This window comes from Doryrhamphus excisus, linkage group LG14 (genome assembly GCF_037039965.1).
Source record: "Doryrhamphus excisus strain RoL-2023G ecotype Guam linkage group LG14, RoL_Dexc_Guam_v1.1, whole genome shotgun sequence".
NCBI classification, from domain to species: domain Eukaryota; kingdom Metazoa; phylum Chordata; class Actinopteri; order Syngnathiformes; family Syngnathidae; genus Doryrhamphus; species Doryrhamphus excisus.
In genome coordinates, this window is record NC_136370.1 from 20,005,811 (window position 1) to 20,023,184 (window position 17,374).

Below are 17,374 nucleotides of genomic sequence, written 5' to 3' on the forward strand. Positions count from 1 at the left end.
AATTTTATGTGTTTTATTCTGTTTATTATTTGGATGTCCTAAGTGTAATTGTTGAAAAACGACTGTATGCGTGTATGTAGTAACAATGTACACTGTATGAATAACTATTCATCACAGCATAGTATCCGTGAATGTTGTTATTGTTGTGACTATTTGCGTCCATCGCTGTGCTTTGTGTCCGGTTACCAGGAAGTGCTGGTGGCATGACGTCACAGCCAAGATGGCGGCGGTTCAGTAAACTCTCTGGGGGGCGTTGGATAATTACAACCTCATTTTCCAGTTGTTTAGTGATCAAGTCAATTGAATTGTTTAATTGCCTTTTCAAACCTTCCTGGGCGTGGTGACAACTTTAAATCGAACTTTAAATCGGCAGGAATGTCAAATGTAAAGTTTGAAGTGCAGTGTTGGTTAGCAGCGACCTTCTGATGCCCCGACTTTATGTTTTTTTTGCGGAACTTATCTGTGCAGCGCTGCAAGGTCACTGTGTTTCATTTCACACGCTGACCTCGTGTTCCACATCCATTTAAAGTGGACCTGGCTGGTCCGTGTGGATGAAGAGAGAGTCTGTTGAAGGCGACAAAGGTCAGTCACATTCATTGATGTCCTTCTTTCAACCTCACAGCAGAGCAGACGCATTCAAAGGCCTACGATGAATCTGTTTGATATACTCTATATGTACTTCACAGACAGCAGACCTCAGACCAAAGATGATAATACAGAAGGTGAGGAAGCCGCCAATGTAATAGGATGTGATATTCTCTTAAAGCAGGGGTGTCCAAAACTTTTCCACCGAGGACCGCATACTGGAAAAAAAAATGTAAAGACTCTGGTGGCCATTTTTGAACAAGTTGAACCCATGTAACGCATATTTACATAAACAATATACGGTGGTGTGAAGGAAGGTTTACCCCATTCCTGATTCTTAAACGCTTCAGATCATCAAACTCCACAACTGAACACAAAATGAAATTCTCCCTTTTTATTAGGGCGAAATAAAAATCCAAAAAAGTGATTGCCTCCCACCTTAAAACATAATAGAGAGTCCGGAAAAGGTTATAAAGCAGTTTCTAAAGCTTTGGGACTCCAGCAAACCACAGTGAGAGCCATACATGCCAGAGTGGTGAAAGTTCCCAGGATTGGTTGGCCAACCAAAATGACCCAGAGAGCGCAGCGACGCCTCATTCAAGAGGTCACAAAAGACCCCACAACGACGTTCAAAGAACTGCAGGCCTCCGTTAAGGTCCGTGTTCATGAGTCCACTATAAGAAAGACCCTGGGCAAAAACGGCCCGCATGGCACAGTTCCAAGACCAAAACCAGTGCTGGCCAAAAAGAACATTAAGGCTTGTCTCAATCTTACCAGAAATCATCTTGATGATCTCCAAGACCTTTGGGGAAAAACTCTGTGGTCTGACGAGATAAAAGCTGAATACCAACAGTAAAACATGGTGGTGGTAGTGTGACGGTCTGGGACTGTTTTGCCGCTAGTTTTTCACACCGCTGTATAATTTTATAACATAAATAATAATTCAATGATTTAGTATTTAAAGAGATGTGTTATGATAAATCATAAAATCTTAGAGCTAATAATGATGAATTGAGCTAATGATATCAGACATTGTGGTTGCCATGGCTGTTCCTTGTATGTCATGTTAGTACATGGAAAGGAATGATGGGATTCAATCAAGTCATTTTTCCATGAATCCTTCCGTCTAACTGGGAATTGTTGTTGTGATTCGTACATTCTTGTGAGTCCTGTCCAATTATCTTCTGATGATGAGTCTATATGCCCCCCCCCCCCCCCCCCACATGCAGCAGGATGGGTGGCTGAGGCGAGGGGGAACTGAGTGTTCCTTCTTCTCTGCTTGCCTTTGCTCCACGAGCATGGACAGAAAAGAGACATACCCCCCCTCCCTCCCCGCCCCCCCGTCTCGACGAACTGTCTCTAATTTAATTCTTCCTTTTAATTACGTCGGAATTACTTCAGGCCGTCCTCAGTGCTCCGGCTGCTCCACGGCTAATGACGGCTTGGATGCGGAACAATCGTTTTCATGTTGACGGGGGGTGTCGGGGGGGACCGATGGAGTTCTGGCGTCACTGCGCCTCACATTGAAGCATGAAAGCTGACGTCTGCAAGTTACAAATGATGGACATTCGTCAGGTTCATCCATTCATTCATTCTCTACCGCTTATCCTCACCAGGGTCGCTGGGTGCTGGAGCCTATCCCAGCTGTCTTGGGGCGAGAGGCGGGGTACACCCTGGACTGGTGGCCAGCCAATCCCAGGGCACATATAGACAAACAACCATTCACACTCACATTCATACCTATGGACCATTTGGAGTGGCTAATTAACCTAGCATGTTTTTGGAATGTGGGAGGAAACCGGAGTACCCGGAGAACTCCACACAAACTCCACACAGAGATGGCCGGATTCGTCAGGTTAGCCGTCAAAATATCTTCATAAACAACAAAACACCGCTCGCCATGTTTTTTTATGTTTATGTTTTCGACTTGTAAGGTGAAAACGGGATGTTGGTAATTCCCGTACAAAGTGTGTGACTTTCTGATTGGCTTCTAAAAGCTGTAGCCCCTCCTCCAAAAACAGTCGTGCATTGAAGACGTTTATTGGTGCAAACAAAACCAGCAATCACATGTTATATTAAATGCAGTATTTAATGTTTGAATGAGTTTTGTTGATTAGCCTGGTTGCCGTGGTTACCACAAGCCTCCGACGGACGGACGATTCATTTGTGCAATAAAAAGAGCATGAGATCATGTTCCTCCCTCCCAAATGTTTCGTCTCAAGCATCTTTCAGCTTTAATTGTCAGGCGGACGCCAACAGAGGGAGAGCGGCGTGGGAGTGACGAGGAGCGCCAGGACAGGTTGCCTTGAACTTTCCTACCTTCAGTCCCTCCTCCCCCCTACTCTCGTCTGGGAAATTTAAGGATTTCAAGAAATTCTCTGGCAGGACATGAGCTGCTGGAGGTCCTTGACCAGGAGACACAAACTAGCTTTATGCTAACATTTGTTAGCTTAGCATGGCACTAATCTGGAGAGGAGAATATTGACAGGAGGTTCCAGGACGCCGTAAAACCAAATCAAGACTGCTTTGTTTTTGGAGGTTGGAGGTTGGAGGTTTGCTTTTCCTTTTGTCCTTTGGCGTTGACATCGTTTTAGGACAATTATTCCAAGAGAGCAAAGAAGAATAACAATAATATCGACAGGAAGTGAGGTGGAGTTACAGTCCTAAAAGTAAAGCCAAGTGCAGATTTGCTGTTTTGCCTTAAAGTAGTCAGTTTTGCTTATTCTTTGGCTTGTATGGTTTTTGTTTAATAATAAATTCCACACTGTGACAGTGTGTCTATATGTGCCCTGTGATTGGCTGGCCACCAGTCCAGGGTGGACCCCGCCTCTCGCCCCAAGACAGCTGGGATAGGCTCCAGCACCCCCGCGACCCCCCCCCCCCCCCCCCCGTGTGGATAAGCGGTAGAAAATGAATGAATGAATGAATTCCACTTGTTCCACAAGAATCGTGTTGGCGTTTTGAACTTGACCGTGCTTCACTTCTTTTTCCGCTTTTCCATTGGACAGAGTCGCCATCATGTTCCGATGACACGTATGTCGTCCGCTTTAAAAGATGCACGTTTAGTCCAAACACGAGTGAGTCACGGTGCAGCTCGCCGCATGCGAGCGCTCATCTTCACGAGGCCTTGGCGGCTTATTTACGACACGGGCGGCATCCAAGAACACAGAGTACCACGTAGCACGGGTCACCGTCTGAAGGTCCACCAGATAAAATACGATCACCAAGACCAGAAGACGGAAGCGAAAGAATCTTGAATGAAAGCACGTTATTAGCAAATGCTAACCACTTGACGCTGCCATCAAATGTCACCTGACCTTCCCAGGAAGGAACTTTTTATCTTGAAAAGTTTGGGGGAGATTTTGAGCGCAGCTTTGGGTCTTCACGGAGCGCCTGTCATTAATTCTCAGGCCCCTCCAGTAAACAGACTTTTATGAGGGCACACACGCTGAAACGTCGCCCAATGTTTGCTCATCCGGAATAAACTCTGGAGCTTGAATATTCATGCCAGGAGAGCTAATACTTTCATTTGACTGTGGCTTTCTCTCTGTTAGCCTTTTTTATTAGACGTGTCTCCTCCTCCTCCTCCTCCTCTTCTTCTCCAGAGATCTACTCTTCACGGACAGACGCTCTCCAATGACGCTATTCACCGAGCTCTCAGTGGACAATGCGGGAGGAGGAGGTTCATACGAGGCCTGAACTCTGCTTTCTGTCGCTGTCTCTCCCTGGCCATTGTTCTACTCGGCCACAAAAGGCCTTTTAGTGTCCAGATGTTCCAGATGTGATGGAAAATGAAATCGGAAAACATGAGCGGAGTGAGGTTGACAAAGGAGATGGACGCTCCATCAGAGAGACGTTGCGGCGTCCATTTGCGTCACCGCCCGACATCTCCAATACGTGCTTGTTGTCGCCATCAGAAGACTGTTGCTTCTCCGCCGTGTTGTTTGGATGGCCATCTCGTCGGGCAGGCCTCGTAGCAGCCCTTTGCATCAATAACCAAAACATTGGCTTTGATAGACACAACTTTGTTCCTTCGTTGGGTGAACACGTAGCACACATCAAAATCAATACTAATCAAAACTTTGACATTTGGCGTATATTAATGGAATAGTTACCCTTATTCTTAAGTTATTGGCTTCGTTTCTACCCTCCCATTTATCCCGGCTTGGGACTGGCACTGATGAAATCTCTATTGGTTAGCAGGGATTGAACCCGCAACTTCAGCACTAAGGGCTATGGGGATCAAATTGTTTCACCTTTGCACAAACATATATGAAAAGGAGTAGGAAGAAGCGGAGCGTATGTAAACCCATATCTCTTATCTCATATCTCGCTTGCTGTGTTTAACGTACCAGGTAACCATTTTCTAACAAGAATAATGTTCATTAAATAGACAATCATAGATGAATGCAGGATGAATAAGGTGGGTTAACGTTCTTCCTCCTTTTTCTCCTTTTGGAACACAGTAAATGTTTAAGTATTAATGCTATGCTAACTTCTTTTTTTTCATCCTCAACAACACACCATATGATCCAACACTGTATTAATACAATTGTAAAAAAGGACAGTAAAGGTGTGTACTGATAACTTTTTTGGTTGTTTTTATGTGCTAAAATATCCATGTAAACTGGAAGATAATTGAATAAGAAGAATATAAAGATAATGCGTTGGCACCTCTGAATGGCTCTATAGCGCCTCCTGTTGAGAAAAACGACAAAGCGTTCCTACTGGGGCGATTACAAATATTTTAAATATACGCATTTAATTCCTCATGTTGCATAAAATTCAACTGCTTCTGTTAGCAATAGCATGTAGTATTTTCAATATAATAATAATAATAATAAAAATATAACATTTCAATCATTAGGAGTGTCACGAGCCACCTAACTCACGAGATGAGGAGATGCACGAGGGTTGGGCCCACGTGGCAAGACGAGATTTTAAACGTTAATTTAAGTAAAAGTTCAATGATATATGATTGGACAAACAAACATTTTTATTTAACCGAGTCAAAACGTTGCAGGTGCGTCTCGAAATGGTTTATTATTATCTTATTTGAAGCAGATGTTGAACTCCCATGGGAAAAAAACACACCAAGTTAGGTTGCATTGCCAAGTGTTCCTAATGTGCCTCGTGCACGGTCCCTCCCACATTACCGTATTATCATGCATAATGTTGCCATGCAATAGTTCACAGTCTCATTGACTTCTGACTGCCTTGTTCTTGCAATATAGCTTTTCTCCAAGCGACATATCTTGCCGCGTTTTAATCTAATAACCTATAGTGTAGAATACTTGAGGATATTTTATTGTCTTTTTATATGTCGTATTTTTCTTCCAAAATGAATATTGCACTTTTTTAAAATGAAAAAGTGACGAAATATGAGTGAGAGCATATCCTCAACAAAACAAGATAATGCTTCTTTTTGGGGAGCCTGAAACTTTCCTGAAGCACAAATATGGAGCTGGTTTGTTCGAGTTGTTTTTGTGCCACATAAATAATATTGTATATTATATATTGTGATTTTCAGCCAGCTGTTTGATACAGGATGTAATGATACATGTTTACCAGCAGGTGGCGGTCAAGTATCAGATATGTGTGCAGTGAATGCTGAGAAACATAAGTAGACTTTTTTTTAGATGCCCATCCTTTATTTTTTAACACTTGTATGCCCTTTCAGCCTCGAAGAACACCTCCGACCTTTGACCCTCACGATGAAGACACAATCACCGCTGAAAACCACTTCAAAAGAAAGCAAACATCTCCTTGGCTGTAGTATATTGGATGCTTCTCCACTAGAGGGCACTCAAGACAACAATTTGAAGAGGAGTGACGTTCAATTGTCAGTGTTAAAGGGGACCAGTTATGCTCATTTTTGTCCCCCCCCCATAGAGTTGTGGACTCCTATAGAGCAGCAACACAACATAACCAGCAGAGAAGACTTTCTAAATCTTCCAGAATCTGCACCTATTTCATTTGGATTTCTTTGTCTCTCGGCCTTCCCACAGGTCTGTTTTCATGTGTTCCACTTACTCCCACTCCGCTGTGATTGGTCACGCTGGAATGCTTAGGAGGACTTCCGGTTTGTGTTGCTAGCTGCAAACCCAACTTTACAAGAATTGATCAATGGTATAGGAGTTGATCATCAATGGCTATTTATCTTTTTAAAATGTCCGCTTTTAACGTAGAGACATACATATGCTGTCTTGGGGCGAGAGGCGGGGTCCACCCTGGACTGGTGGCCAGCCAATCACAGGGCACATATAGACAAACAACCATTCACACTCACATTCATACCTATGGACAATTTGGAGTGGCCAATTAACCTAGCATGTTTTTGGAATGTGGGAGGAAACCGGAGTACCTGGAGAAAAGCCACGCATGCACGGGGAGAACATGCAAACTCCACACAGAGATGGCCGAGGGTGGGATTGAACTCAGGTTCAATGATTTATGTTATTAAAGTCCACAGCGGTGTGAAAAACAAGCAGCAAAACAGTCCCAGACCGTCACACTGCCACCACCATGTTTTATGTTGGTATGATGTTCTCTTTCTGAAATGCAGTGTTAGTTTTTTACGTCAGATGTACAGTAACGGGACACACACCTTCCAAAAAGTTCTACTTTTACCTCGTCAGACCACAGAGTATTTTCCCAGAGGTCGTGGGGATCATCAAGATGTTTTCGGTGCGTGTGCACATGGCAGTACGTCTTCCACCTGCACGTTACCTCCATATTTGGCTCCAATGTCAAGCAGCTCCTGTGCAACGTTGATGAAGCGTTACGCTTCCACCGCAGCCAAGGGTCTTAAATCTTGGCTCCGCATGCAAGCGATTGTGTTGGTCAAAGGAGGCTCGACACCCGCTAATAATAATAATAATAATAATCATCATCATTTGTGTTTGATGAATGAAGATATGCTCAGCTGATTCTTCACACTCTGCCTTGCAAGTGTGCTTCTTGAGGAGTACTGGACTAAGACCCAACGTGTTGTACAAACGCCGTACAGCGTGTTGACACCCCCACACTACACTACCCCGCCATCTGGTACTTTTACAATCAGTAACTGTTACATTTGTTCACTTCCTGCTTTCCTTTATATAGTTTAAGTTTTTTATTTTTTACATTTTTTAATTTAAATTTGTTTTATTTTTTAATTTTAATTTTTTATTTTCAATTCTTAAATTGAAATTTTAATGTATTTATTCATGTATGTATTTATCTATTTATTTATTTTTTTAATAAATGTTTTAATAGCTTTAATACATTTTTAAAATAATTTTTTAAAGTTTGACCCAGGAAGAGATGATTTCTATTGACATTATTTTGACGTGGAACCGATTGTTTTTAAATGAATTGTTCCTGGTTCAAATGAATAAAACATTCCAAAACGTTTTCTTCCTTCCCTTTCCTTCAGTCTTTCTGACACGCTGCCTCTCTCGTTCCTTTCATTCTTCCTGCATCCCTTTCCTTATCTCCTTCCTCCTTTCCTATCTCCTATTTCTGTCCTTTCTTTGCTTCTCCTGCTTCCCATCATGTGCAACATGAAGAGAAGAACGGAGATGTTTTTATTGATTGATTTGCAGATGAGTTATGACGGCTCCTAAAGGTGGGACAGTTCAAGGCCTCACCTCGTGTCCTTTCAGGGTCATGTAGGTCCTGACCTTTCACCCCTCCTGCTACAAATGGTCTCTAACGTCAGCTCAGTCATTTTATTTTTCAAAATATTCAATTTTTTCAATTCTTGGAGCATTAGCCACGTTTACATGAGGAGTTTTTTTCTTTCCGAATGGAATCTTTCCGTATGACCTTTCCAAAAACATTGGTATCCATGGAAAGGAATATTCCAATCTCTTGTCTACATGCGCCGCTATAATCAACCAGAATAGTCCATGGGGCATGCCCAGTAAAACGTAAACATCAACATCACGTGATACTGACTTCCCAGAGTTTTTCTTTCACTTGTTGGAATAACTCCCTATTGCCAGTTTTTCCTTCGTCCAGTCTTGAAATTTAGTTTGGATCAAAAACAAACTTCCCACAGCCGATTCCAGTGCCGATTGCTGGCCTCCATTTTTAAAAGTGAAGAACATCTGGATCTGCGTGTTACGTCATATCTGAGCATGCGCTGAAAGAACGCACCCGGGATTAATTTAAACAGGAAAAGATCAAATTAAATCTTGCTAATATTTTATCATTAAACTGGGGACATGTTTTATATAGATATATATTTTCTTTTTTAATAAAGCTGGACTTGTGAATGGCGTATAGAAGGGTTTAGATTCTGTTCCACAGATGGCGCTAATGCACACCAAAGCTGCTTGCCAACCGCCAATAAACAACAGAAGAAGAAGAAGAACGCACCCTGACAACTTTCCGTTTGAGCAGGTACAAGATACCTCAATCGGATTTGGGAAAGGAATATTCCACCCCCGTGAATCCCATTATATGGTCATTTGGATTGGCACTTTTCTTTGGGAATGAGGCATATACAAAGGTTACATTCTTTCCGTTTCAGCAAATAAAGCGAATGTAATTGGAATATTTGGGTCCATGTATACGTGGCTATTGGAATATTTGGGTCCATGTATACGTGGATATTGGAATATTTGGGTCCATGTATACGTGGCTATTGGAATATTTGGGTCCATGTATACGTGGCTATTGGAATATTTGGGTCCATGTATACGTGGATATTGGAATATTTGGGTCCATGTATACGTGGCTATTGGAATATTTGGGTCCATGTATACGTGGATATTGCAATATTTGGGTCCATGTATACGTGGATATTGCAATATTTGGGTCCATGAATACTAATACATTTAATGACACATAATATCCTGACATGGCGACCATGTTTTAATTGCAATAGTATTTCAATGATTGTTTAAGTGTAAGTAGGTTGTCCTGCTGTCTTATTAGAACATTCATACGTCATTAGCACAGCCTTAATGAGATGGCTAAATATAGATGCAACAGTGTGTGTGTGTGAGCAACCATTGTCAAGTACGTGTTTGTCAGATGTTCACTATTGCTGCCATTTCACCATCGTATTATTACATTTTATCAACGGTAGCAGCTCATTCGCCAAACCATAAGACACCTGTCAATCAAGAAAAAGCAGCTTCTGAATGAAAGCTTTAGTCCGCCACGTCCTTTCAAAGCAAAACAAACATTGTCTTTATTTGCTCGTAAAATTCAATCTGCAAGTGAAGTGTTTGCCGAGCTCAAGTGACGCGCACAAGTGTTCAGGCTGAGGGGGTCAAGTGGTGTGTGTGTGGGGGGGGGGGGGGGGGGGGGGGTATGGGAAGAGGTTACAGTCTGGAGCAGCTGCGGTAACGCACACAGTTGTACAGTACTTAAACACACACTCAGATAGTTGCCAGGCATCGGGTGTCACTCTAACAAAACACACCTGAGTGGGCGACGCCTCACAGGACTCATCGCTGCAAGGAAGTGGACAAGATGTGTTTGTAAGTACTTCCCATTTGGCTCGTATGGACCCAAATATTCCAATAGCCACGTATACATGGACCCAAATATTCCAATAGCCACGTATACATGGACCCAAATATTCCAATATCCACGTATACATGGACCCAAATATTCCAATAGCCACGTATACATGGACCCAAATATTCCAATAGCCACGTATACATGGACCCAAATATTCCAATATCCACATATACATGGACCCAAATATTCCAATATCCACGTATACATGGACCCAAATATTCCAATAGCCACGTATACATGGACCCAAATATTCCAATAGCCACGTATACATGGACCCAAATATTCCAATAGCCACGTATACATGGACCCAAATATTCCAATAGCCACGTATACATGGACCCAAATATTCCAATAGCCACGTATACATGGACCCAAATATTCCAATAGCCACGTATACATGGACCCAAATATTCCAATAGCCACGTATACATGGACCCAAATATTCCAATAGCCACGTATACATGGACCCAAATATTCTTTCGTTCTTTCAGCGCATGCTCAGATATGACGTAACACGCAGATCCAGACGTTCTTCACTTTTGAGACAGTAATAATAATGAATATGATATTCATAGTATAATATTAATAATCATCATATGACTGATACTTGATAGTATTAATATACATAAAAATATTGCTAATAATACCAATATTTTGTGTTGTTACCATAGCAACTAACATTCGGTGCTAATTTCAGCATCTAAGCAACTAAGCTGCTGATTGGCTGACAGCCTCAGCCCTCTACTGTTAACGAGGTGTAACGAGGTGTAACGAGGTGTAACAAGGTGTAACGAGGTGTAACAAGGTGTAACAAGGTCTAACGAGGTGTAACGAGGTGTAACAAGGTGTAACGAGGTGTAACAAGGTGTAACGAGGTGTAACAAGGTGTAACAAGGTCTAACGAGGTGTAACGAGGTGTAACGAGGTGTAACGAGGTGTAACGAGGTGTAACGAGGTGTAACGAGGTGTAACGAGGTGTAACGAGGTGTAACGAGGTCTAACGAGGTGTAACGAGGTGTAATGAGGTGTAACGAGGTGTAACGAGGTGTAACGAGGTGTAACGAGGTGTAACGAGGTGTAACGAGGTGTAACGAGGTGTAACGAGGTGTAACGAGGTGTAACGAGGTGTCGCGAGGTGTAACGAGGTGTAACGAGGTGTAACGAGGTGTAACGAGGTGTAACGAGGTGTAACGAGGTGTAGCGAGGTGTAACGAGGTGTAACGAGGTGTAACAAGGTGTAACGAGGTGTAACGAGGTGTAACAAGGTGTAACAAGGTGTAGCGAGGTGTAACGAGGTGTAACGAGGTGTAACAAGGTGTAACAAGGTGTAACGAGGTGTAGCGAGGTGTAACGAGGTGTAACGAGGTGTAACGAGGTGTAACGAGGTGTAACGAGGTGTAACAAGGTGTAACGAGGTGTAACAAGGTGTAACGAGGTGTAGCGAGGTGTAACGAGGTGTAACAAGGTGTAACAAGGTGTAACGAGGTGTAACGAGGTGTAATGAGGTGTAACAAGGTGTAGCGAGGTGTAACAAGGTGTAACAAGGTGTAACAAGGTGTAACGAGGTGTAACGAGGTGTAATGAGGTGTAACAAGGTGTAGCGAGGTGTAACAAGGTGTAACAAGGTGTAACGAGGTGTAACGAGGTGTAACGAGGTGTAACGAGGTGTAACGAGGTGTAACGAGGTGTAACGAGGTGTAACGAGGGAGCGTAGCTTCATTTTGAATAAGCCACCCAACTATGAAGGGACCGTGATCTCCTTTGTGTGTGGAAGGCAGTCGATGCCATGGCGTGGTCTGCTTGTGGTTGGGACCCTTCAAGGTGAGCGGCGTGGTTGAGTCCTCGCATATTATGGGATATTGGCAGCAGACCAAGACCTGGACACCCTCCTCCAACATTCCCACAGTCTGGGACCACGGTGGTCATCCACTCTGCTAAAAGAACTGAAAAAAAAAACATTTCCAACCTGACCGAGTGCAGGAGCACAAAGCCCGAGGCTCAGGGAGGGGGTGTCAGTTTGGAGGGGGGGGGGGTGCGGCCCCTGGCAGCAATAATAGCCTTGCCTAAAAATAAAAGGGTGAAAATGACAGTGGAGGATAGCGTTACAAAGAGTCCCGGTGGACAAATAGGTGGGCCAGCACTTCTTCACAAAAGATGGACCACGCCCCCACCCCCCCACCCCCCCACCCCCACACCCACCAACCCAATGCTCCACTCAGGTTCCCATTATCACACGGCTGTGAGGACACAAAGCTTGATGATGGTCTCAGCTCCCGAAACGTCTCCAAAGACATTCCCGGACTGGTAAGGGTATTCCACAGCAACAGGTGGCGCTCTATCTCCAAACACGTCCCAACTGCAGTACGCAGTACGCAGTACGCAGTACGCAGTACGCTACAAAAACATTCCTGTTCTCCCTGAGGATGACCCTGACTCACGGTCAATTCAAAGACGTTGTTTTGGAAATCCAAGGAAATCCATCTGGAATAGGTGCAGATTGTGGAAGATCTGGAAAGCTCTCTGTGCGGGTTATCGCATACGCACCTACCACAGCTGACGGTCACACATTCGAATATTTGTGTTCATCAATAAAACCAGGAAGTGGACATACAATGACGACAATATCTTTCCTTCCTCCCGTAAGACAGTAAGATCTAAACTAGGAAAGCGGAGTGAGCGGTCGTGTTGATCAAAACGTCGTAATACGTCTTTGGGGCTGAATGAGTTCATGGAACAAAACATTTAGCCAAACTTCAAACCGAGGTACATGATGGTGCCCCCCCCCCAGTACGGAAACATGCCTAACACGTAGCGGCATTGGACCTTGGAGGTTATTTCCTGGTTAGCTCCTCCCACTTGTCTTCCTGGACTCTTACTGGTCTTACTGGTCTTACTGGGTTGTGCGTGAGTCACCATTCTGCTCCACAAGTTTAGCTGTCAGGATGGAAGACCACCAAGTTGAATCAGAACCCTTAACACACGGCAGGTGCTGATCAGGACCAAGACCCACCCAGGCCTTGGACCCGTGGGGTGACGTTAGCGTCGCCCACTCCCCACAGCGCAGTGTTGGGCCTGGCGTGGTCCTGCGCCTGATTGACATCTGGGAAGAGAACGTGTCATTTCCTCACACGGACGCCACCTTTGTTCGGGTGGTCCATCAGCACCTTCCTCCACCCGGTGCCACCCAGACCAGACCAGTGGAGGGTAACAATGCTCTGGTCCGATCCGGGCCGGTGATAACGGCTCTGGGACACGCCCTTGAACACATGAAGTCCTGCTGCTCTGACTTTTTCATCTGCTGCTTTCCTTTCTTCTTCGTCCTTTGGTGTTCCTGATGGAAATGAGCGTTCCGTTAAAACTCCTCATGAAAACCAATACCACAGATCCCAACCCGGTTCTGGACTCACTCATCAAATTAGTCAACGGAAATGTTGATGTTGATGAAGGAATGCGGCATAATGAGGCATGCTGGGCCCAAGCTGTGGCGTCATGAGGCCTCTTCTCGTCCCCCTAAAATCTTCTTAAGACCCCATCAATTATTTGATATTTTTTATTGATTTAAAAAATATATATATATCTTTTACAAAAATAGATGAAATAGGGCAAAAACAGGCTAATAAGCAAGCCAATAAGCAGGCTAATACCAGCCAGTAATAATGAGAATAAGAATAATGATGATAGTAATAATATAATAATAGTAATAGTAATAATAATAGGCCAATGAATAATATAATAGTGATTATGATATGATTGATTAATGGTTGCAGTGCTTGAGCAGCGGTTTTGCAGTATAGATTGTGTGTACTTGTGTACATGTATTTATTGATGACATTTTAATGTAAAATAAAATGTATTTCTTTTATTTAAATTAAATGTATTGATTGATTGATTGATTGATTGATTTGTTTTTTGGATTTTCTTTTCTGTCCTCAGAACCGAGTGACGCCCCTGGACCGGAGGTTCTGTCTACCAAGAGTTGCTACACCGCAGGATCATCACAGTCTGCTGTGGTTAGGACTTGATGTGTTCATGGCGCACCAGCGCCTCTCGCTCCTCCGTGTGTGTGTGTGTGTGTGTATTTTCACAGGAAGTGGGCACCTGCTTGGTCTTCCTCCCTCATTGTCCCCCCCCCAGGGCCTCTGTCGTATGCACCGAGGTAACGTTTCCTCGCATTATGAAGGCAGAATAGCTGGCCTCGTCCATTGTGCTGCGTGTTAACGCTCCGTACGGATTTAGGAACACGAAGGAAAGTGGTGGGCGGCGTGGCGGGAGGGAGGGAAAGAGGTGGCGTTCTGGGGAATTCCGCCGGATATTCCAATCAGATTGCCGTCTTCGCTCTTCTAACTTTGCATGTAATCATCTGCATGTTGTCAGACACGAACTAACCTTGTAGGTCAGGGGTGTCCAACGTGCAGCCCGGTGGCCACATTTTGTCACCTGCAACACAAATATCAGACATGCGTGCTTCCCTCACTGGAAAAGCCTGCAATGGGGGCACCAGCGTTTAAAGGTACTCCATCCAGCTTCCCAAAGGACATATTGGAAATGGGAATGTGTCCAGGCGATGATTTAACATTGTTAGCGGCCATCCAGACACCTGTCAATCAGGTTGATCACTGCTAATATAAACTAGCATAACCAATCCTCATCCTTCGTCTTTTGGTTCTCGCCGAGCTGAGCAGCGTTTCGAGTCAATTTGACCTCAAAAGTGTTGAAATCCCATTCAAAGACTCCAAGACTTGAAGTTGTTGTCCACAAACATGCTGACGTCGGTGCGTCTCGAGTGCAAACACTTAGCGTCTCACGTTGACGCCGTGAAAACTTCATGGAGCTCCAAAGTTCCAAAGCCATTAGCTCAGCCATGCTTTTACTTCCAGACGGGAACAAATCTACAAAGCAGATCTTCCCGAGTGTTGACGGTAAACACGGACCAGAAGAGGGGATTGAAGGCGGGTCAGCTCTGAGCCTGTCTGACCTTTAACCCGGTGACGCTTGGTTGGATGCTAAAGGATTAAAAGGCCGCTAAAAGAGCCACCAACAGTCCGTCATCCGCCATCTTGGCAAAGCGATCATTCACACTCCTCAAACGGTTACTCTTCCCCGTCTGGTCCCTAAAAAGAAGAACATCGACCATTTTCCCGACGTATCAATGACTTGCACATTCTGGACGTTTGTTGGTAGACGACAAATAGGGAGAAATAGGGAGAAATAGGGAGAAATAGGGAGAAATAGGGAGAAATAGGGAGAAATAGGGAGAAATAGGGAGAAATAGGGAGAGATAGGGAGAAATAGGGAGAAATAGGGAGAAATAGGGAGAAATAGGGAGAAATCGGGAGAAATAAGGAGAAATAGGGAGAAATAGGGAGAAATAGGGAGAAATAGGGAGAAATAGGGAGAAATAGGGAGAAATAGGGAGAAATAGGGAGAAATTGGGAGAAATAAGGAGAAATAGGGAGAAATAGGGAGAAATAGGGAGAAATCAGGAGAAATCGGGAGAAATCGGGAGAAGTGGGAATGTGCAGCATCCTTCTCATTTTAGCGCTCACACTTTTTTGTGGCTCTTCTTCAAAGTCTGAGTGATGAAAAAGTGATGCAAGAGGATTTTGTGAGCTGGGTTCAAAGGTCACAGGAGTGCTTGTTTGTTCTGCCAGCGATGGTCCATTGGGAACGCCACACTGTGGAATGTTTCTCCAATTGGACACAAAGCAGCTGAGTCATGACTCAAGAGGAGCATGTAAGTACCGTGTGTGTGTGTGTGTGTGTGTGTAGCATGTGTGTGTGTGTGTGTGTGTGTAGCATGTGTGTGTGTGTGTGTGTAGCATGTGCGCGGCGGGAACATTTTCCCAGTGATTGGTCGTGGTCGCCGGGCCGCGGCCTCGCTGCTCATTGTATTTGTGTCCTGTGTGCGGCTTCCTGGTTGAGATTGGGGATTGTTGGCAGAACAATGGCACCTGGGCCTGGAAGGGACGCCTCAATCATGCGGCGTGAAGCCGTAAAGGCGACCTACACAATGTGCACGTTCCCGCCCCGACGTGCGCATTCAACTTGTCAACAGGCGTCGCAATGAATCATAATTTGGATAGGAGCTGAGCCCGCGTGGATATTTGGAAACGAATACAATAGCGTGAACTGTGAGTGGCATCCACCCGCTCAAACAGCATGGCGCCAAGATTCTAGGCCCCTCCCACTGGAGCCGGATAAAGGCCAGAACGTCGTGAGGGGAGACGATGTCCGTGATAACGCTGTCGGCGCTGCGGCGGGATTTATGTGGCCTTCCTGTGCGCTGAGCCTCGGCGGGCCGCCAGCGCCGACCTAACCAAAAGAATTCGTGAGAGCTAAAAGCAAACACGCCGCCCGCCCCCGCAGGAATGCACTCAAGCACACACTTGTTGCTCCCGCTTGCCGCTGCGGCCATGCTGGTGAGAGTCAAGCCGCTCCCGCATCCCGGCTCACCGCCCACTGAGGATGTTGTTGCTGGGGGGGGGCGGGGGGTCAAACTTTAACACGGACGCATACGTTGTACTAATTAGCATCTTTTCTTATTTTGGGCTGATGGGACTTTGGAATTCCACTGAAACAGGAATCTCTTCGGCAGGCTGAGCATTGCTGGATTATTGGTGGATATTTTAAAAAGACTCTCGCCTTTTGGCCGTTCGTCCGCATGCTAAGTAGTTTTGTCCTTGGAAAACCAGCATTTGGAAAACTCCAACTTCCAAAACGTCCAAAACTGCTCAGAGCCGCCCCGCCCCGCCCCGCCCCGCCCCAAAGTGCTGATTCGGAAACAAATCTTGCCTCTCATTTTATATGAGAAAGCCTTTCATTTCTGATACATTTTTACCTTTGCTGGATTATGGTGGGCTGCACGGTGGTCGAGTGGCAGACCTCACAGACCCGGGTTCAATCCCACCCTCGGCCATCTCTGTGTGGGGTTTGCATGTTCTCCCCGTGCATGCGTGATGGTGACATTTGGGTTTTAAACCCTCGTCACTCAACACGGCGAGATGCCATATTTCAATGAGAAAGACGTTTTTTCAGCTTCAAACTGCACCAAACATGCTCTCTTCTTTTGTGGAGTTGCATCATCATCATTCCCATCATTTCTGACCAAAGATGAGTCTAATCTGTCTTGGTATGGTATGTATTTGGTATGTATTTGCTATGTATTTGCTATGTATTTGCTATGTATTTGCTATGTATTTGCTATGTATTTGGTATGTATTTGGTATGTATTTGGTATGTATTTGCTATGTATTTGGTATGTATTTGGTAT

General features: G+C 44.6%; 1 protein-coding gene across 2 annotated transcripts in view; it reads right to left on the bottom strand.

Moving 5' to 3' along the window:
* Positions 1 to 17,374, bottom strand: part of LOC131140235 (BRF1 general transcription factor IIIB subunit a) — a 273,391-nt gene that overhangs the window by 145,691 nt on the left and 110,326 nt on the right. The gene's annotated exons all lie outside the window — the stretch shown is intronic.